Source organism: Mytilus galloprovincialis, chromosome 9, assembly GCF_965363235.1.
Source record: "Mytilus galloprovincialis chromosome 9, xbMytGall1.hap1.1, whole genome shotgun sequence".
Lineage (NCBI taxonomy): Eukaryota > Metazoa > Mollusca > Bivalvia > Mytilida > Mytilidae > Mytilus > Mytilus galloprovincialis.
This window is the reverse complement of record NC_134846.1, coordinates 81,646,758-81,653,368: the sequence shown is the minus strand read 5'-3', so window position 1 is coordinate 81,653,368 and position 6,611 is coordinate 81,646,758.

Here is a 6,611-nt window from a genome sequence, read left to right as displayed (position 1 = left end):
ACCTGTTGATACTATTTTTATGATGTTACACTATTGTTTCAGATAAGGGAGAAGGTTTGGTACTATTAAAACGTTAAATCCCGCTGCAATTGTTTACCCCTGTCCTAAGTCTGGAATCTATTATTTTTTTAGCTTGCTGTTCGGTGTGAGCCAAGGCTTCGTATTGATGACCATACCTTTACCTATATTGGTTTACTTTAATAAATTGTGACTTGGATGGAGAGTTGTCTCATTGGCACTCATACCACATCTTCCTATATCTATAAAGCATTCATATTAAAATAACTTCTGCACAGCAATGTTGTCCGTTTGTTTCGCCCTACACGTTCTTCAACACATCACTGTTTTAAATCTGTATTAATACATATCTTAATGCGCAAACGGCGGCATCAGTTCTTGGTATCTGTATTCGCAAGATTCCTTATGACACACATTAACAGATTAGGGATCCCTTTCTGTTCTCAATGATTTAAATGCGATCATCATGAACTACACGAAAAGTGACGTCCGTAATGTCGTAACTACAATCCCGTCCTCTTTTCCCGAAAGTGACCTACGGAATTAGGCTTATTACCAGTTGTGTACTGACATGAGCAACACGACGGGTGCCATATGTGGGATAGGATCTGCATACCCTTCCAGCCAACCTGAGATCACCACAAGTTTTCAGTGGGATTCGTGATCTTTAGTTTTTTATGTTGTGTTTTGTGTACTATTGCATGTCTGCTGGTCATTTTTAGCCATGACATTGTCAGTTTGTTTTCGATTTATTAGTATGAATGTCCATTTGGAATATTAATCTCTTTTCCCCTGATAAAAGGTAAATTTTAAGTTTTCGATTCATTAATTCAGTTATATATTTTAGTTTATTATATTATAGTTCATATATTTTTATATTATTTTTATATAAATGAAAGTTTTGTAAAACACCAATCAATCAAACATTGCAAACAACGACTTTGTTAATGTTCACAGAGAAGGTAGTCGGAATATAGATTTGTGAGTATCTTAAAGATTTTTTAGTTGTCTTAAGACATTTGAGTCATTTTAAGATTTTTGAGTTATCTTAAGATTTAAGAGTTATCATTAGATTTATTTAAATCAGAAGAATATCAAATAAACAAAAAACGATTTTTGGATTTTGCCCTTGTTACGAAGTTTACGCAAACGTTTTGCTATATTTCTAAACTAGACGAATACAGTCAATATGAATATGAACAGGTTTAAAAATTATTCATGAATCTAAAATTTGCATCGTCTGTCATGTTTTGTCTTGTATGCATAGCTGAACGGAATTCACGATTGTCAATTAGTTCTTTCAAAGTTATACATATGCTTAGTAAACGCAAACAAAAAGTAGATAAGAAAACTGGTTTTCCATTTTTTTAATTTGAAATGACCTTTTGTATTAATACGTTTTACTTTGTTAACATTAGGCTCTCAGCCAAGTTATTTATGAACTGAAGACGTTAATAAATGAATTCATTGTTGCTTGGTTTTTTTATCATTATTCAGTCCCGTGTATTTTTAGAAATTACACAATAAAATATTTGCTATCAATAATATCGTACATTTGCATCATATTATGTGAAAAACTTAACCATGTTAACGGTAAATATGGTTTCCGTTAATCTTACCACCATCACTAAGTAGATACCTCTACAGGTTGACAGTTTGTCCCCAGGGGTATCGCTATTTATGATTTTTATGCTCCAGCAACTGTAAGTTGGGGGAGCGCATATTGTTTTACTCCTGTCTGTCCGTCCGTCTTTCCCATTATGGGTATATAGTTGTTCCAGATAACTCCTTCTACAGTTTGAATGCTAGGAATTTTCACTTTCTGGCTGTTTGTATATAAATATTGAAGGTGTGCATGTGGTCGGGGTTTTGATTTTTTTTTATTTTCTTTTGGGAGATAGTTGAACTTTGTCATTTTTGCAGTATATACGTCATGCATAAGGGGTGCATTGCGTTTCCGGATAACTCCTCCTACAGTTTGAATGCTAGGAAGTTTTCCCTTTGCTGGCTGTTTGTATATATATTGAAGGTGTGCATGTGGTCAGGGTTTTGATTTTTTTATTAATATTTGCTCTTTTTGAGAGATAGTTGAACTTTGTCATTTTTTGTAGTATTTACTTGTATAAGAGGTCCTCCTACAGTGAATATTAATATTTGCTCTTTTTTGGAGATAGTTGAACTTTGTCATCTTTGTAGTATTTACTTGTATAAGAGGTCCTCCTACAGTGAATATTAATATTTGCTCTTTTTGGGAGATAGTTGAACTTTGTCATTTTTTGAAGAATTTACTTGTATAAGAGGTCCTCCTACAGTGAACCATAAACATATGTTCTCCCATGCTCAACTTTGTGTATTTTAAAATAAAACTTTGCAACTGTTGGGGAATCATTTGTGTTTCCCAGGCACAATAATATCTCAAAGAAAGTCTAACATTGACTTTGTATTAATACAGTGAATATTAATATTTGCTCTTTTTGGGAGATAGTTGAACTTTGTCATTTGTTGAAAAATTTACTTGTATAAGAGGTCCTCCGACAGTGAACCATAAACCTATGTTCTCCCATGCTCAACTTTGTGTATTTTAAAACAAAACTTTGCAACTGTTGGGGAATCATTTATGTTTCCCAGGCACAATTATATCCCAAAGAAAGTCTAACATCGACAGTTACTTCAGAGTGGTGTGCTGGGGCATCACTTTGTCTATATTGTTTTTAATGACTGTTGGTTTTTATTTAAAGCAGTATAAACTCAGACTGACAATGTATAGATTAACTTCCTTATAATATAGGTTTTGGACATGTATAGATATACTCTAGTAATCGCAAACAAAAAAGATAAGAAAACTTGTTTTCCCATTTTTAATTTGAAATAACTTTTTACAATAGTACGCTTTTCTTTGTATTCGTTAGGCTCTCAGCCAAATGTTAAATGAACTAAATGTTCTAGTTTTATATTTTTTTATTCAGTCTTGATAGTTATGAAATGACATAATAACATTATGTTCTATCAATATTATTATGGGACAAACTAAACGATCAAATTGGTACTGTGTGTGTTCTGACAATCACCGAACAGCCTTTAAAGGAAGACATTTTTATCCCGAGGGTATCGTTGAGCTCAACATACAGGATTTATTTTCTTTCTATTATTTGATTTAGGAAATCAGTAACAAAGAAACTTAAAGGATAACGGGTGTTGTATTTTTACGCATATATCTGAATTCATGTCAAAATTTGGCTTTACTTTTGGTTCATTTTTTTTTTATCAGATCAACAACGTTTGTAAACACGAACGTTTAAAAAAGAATAGTAAATTTTATGTTTTATTACATTGATCTTGTTTTTGCATATCAAAACAATTGCATGGTGTCCCTATCACATCAAAGAAGAATTCAACAGTATAAACAATGAGAAATTCTTCGTTAAAGCAAAATAAGAATCCAAATACACAATATTTCATATAAGTAAGTACAATGAACGCACTAAATCAGTCAATGCTGCTCCAGCAACTGAAAAGCACGAGACAATTATCAAAAATTAGTTAGAAAGATAAACAAGTACAAAGTTGAAGAGCATTGAGAAAATTCCCAAAAGTTTTGCCAAATACGGCTACGGTAATCTATGCCTAGGATAAGAAAATCTTCAGTATTTTGAATAATTCATACTTATGCGAACAGTTAATTTGTAAAAACTATCAAAAAATTGATATTCATGTCAAATAAAGGCAACAGTAGTATACCGCTGTTCGAAATTCGAAATAAATCGATTGAGAAAAAAACAAATCTGTGTTACAAATTTAAACTAAGGGAACCGCATCAAATACAAGAGGAAACTACGACACAACAGAAACACAACATTAAATTGTATCAAACACAGAAACGAACTATAACATAACATAAGGCCATTTTCCTGACTTGGTACAGGACATTTTAAGAAAACAGATTTGAAAATTTGTTTAGGGTAACATTTTGTTTCGAAGAATACCTATAACAAGTCAGGAAAATGACAGTTGTTGTTCATTCGTTTGATGTGTTTGAGCTTTTAATTTTGCCATTTGATTAGGGACTTTCCGTTTTGAATTTTCCTCGGAATTCAGTATTTTTGTGATTTTGCTCTTTGCCAAGATGAATTGAATTGTATCCATCAAACTATAGGTTAACTCTCATAAGAATATAGGTTTCAGATATATATAGATATAAGCTACAATATTTTTGGATCCTTTAAGTGAACACATAATGTTGTGAAACTGAGTTGACAACATATAGGTGTTCACCTTACCATAAGTTTTCAAATGACCTGTATTTTAAACAATTCCATAACATATGTTCCTGTAAAGCATATATCAATTATTCTTTATTACGAAATCATATTGTAACATTTATTCTAGTGGAAATGATATAACATGACATTTTTTTCATTTGGTACTCCTATCACAAAGAGATTTCTACTAATCGACAAAATTTTGGGATAATGTCTTAAATAAGACTTTTTGAAAATAATGATCTTGGATTTAAACGAATTCAGTTTGGTATTTCACTCTTTTTTTGTTAATGAAATATAAAAGGTTGAGGTGTAGTGTTAAGAGAGGGAAATAATAGTTCGTTACAAAAAACGAAGATCATTCTCCAGATGATATTAAACTAAGACACTGCAAATAAAAAAGTCGTATTTTTCTGAAGTTAAAGGTCTATTTTCAAAATCAAAAAATATTGTCTTAGATGTCTTCGACTGTGTCTTCAGATACTGGCTTAAACCATTTTAGAACTTCATCCCGTTGATAATTTCACCTTTTTCACAGCATATTTCAATGTTTTCATAGTATCATAATTAATCTTTTATATTTAAGGAAAAAAGAAGCATATTTTTAATTTTGTGATGATTTCCATGCCGTTAAACGTGAAATATACTTTTATTTTAGTTGCAGGAAGGTTTACCGTGCTTTGGTGATTGTAAAATCTATCCCGTGTTGGAATGTTATGAAATTATTAACATAATATCCTTTTTTTTTCTAATTATCATTTTTCAGATTTATTTATCATGTTTATCAAGTATTCTTATATAATTATATACAATACATATTTAGAATAATTTACCTTTTTCTGTCCGTAATGGGTTTTCTTATCTCCTACGAGGTTCACACTAAGAACATACAATATATCAAAATAACTTCAACTTAATGTAATCTATATTTACGTAATATTCTTCCTGGTCAATCCGGTCTGTTTGCTAGTTAATTAAAAGAGAGTTTGTTTCAACACGTTTAGCTTCATTTACATAATATACCAAATAAAAAGAAGTGATGAATGCCATCATCTTCAGTAATTCTAGTCGCCTAAAACCCTTACAGAACTACTCATGTATATCTATACGTTAACCTATATTCTCAAAAAAGCTTTGAGTAGAATGTATGCACCAGTGCCGCCCTGAGTATAGAAGATAATTTTAGTTTTAATAGGATAATATATATATATATATAGAGATTGATACATGACCTTTTCCATATCGGGTCGGGTATCATTCCAAGACCCCCATATCAGCCCGAGACATAGTACCTTTTTTGACAGAAAAGAGTCATTATTTGTATGTCTGTGATAATATCGAGAATAAAAATGGGGAATGTGTCATAGAGACCACAACCCGACCAAAGAGCAGATAAAAGCCGAGGGCCACCAAAGGGTGTGTGATGTATATTTTCACAGATTTAGAAGCTGGATCTTTATTGTTGTCACATGTCTGGTTTTGTCAATGTATCAGAACTATAAACAACTGTCATGCAAATGGGAATTTTAGCCGGGTATATAACAAGGTAAAACCAACTTGGTCTTGTTGTAGCGTTCTGCGGGAAATGCCTATATACCACGTCAGGACTATCAGAGTTGTTTTCCTCGCGTTCCGTGTATTGATAACGTTTGATTTTGTTAATTCTTATGGACTTCCCTTTTGAATAGACATTAGGTTGGTCTTTTGTATAACCGAACTTTTCCGAGAAATGAAATGAAATCATATTTTAGAATGTTTCAGCAAGTACAAAGAATATTTAAAAGAGTCTTGCATGTCTAATGGCAAATCAAAGAAAATCGATTTGTTTGCCAATCTCAACATATTCTTTCGTTTATTACATATAGTGTGACTTTCACATCATAACTTAGTGAAGAGAAAAAACGTTTTTCAAGTGTAAAATCGCGTTTCGATGGATTTTCCATAAAGAAACAATTTAAGGTTAAATTTAGTTGTTTACTGAATATTATAACTGTCCAAGACCATATGAGTATTTGGACCATACGCGTATGGTCATGACCATATGCGTATATGCATATGGTCCGACCATATGAGTATGGTCTGACCGTACGCGTATGGTTGGACCATATGAGAATAATACTCGTTTGGTTATTAACGAGCCGGACCATATGAGTATTTGGACCATATGAGTATTTTTTCAAATTACATTATAAACGTTTCAATAAAACCAAAACTTTATTTTAAAAAAAAACCAATGATGGTTACATGACAATGTATTAATTTTATAATTCAAAGACTACGTAAAAATTAGATAGTGATGGGATAGTTAGTTTCCATTGGCATCGCTAATAACAT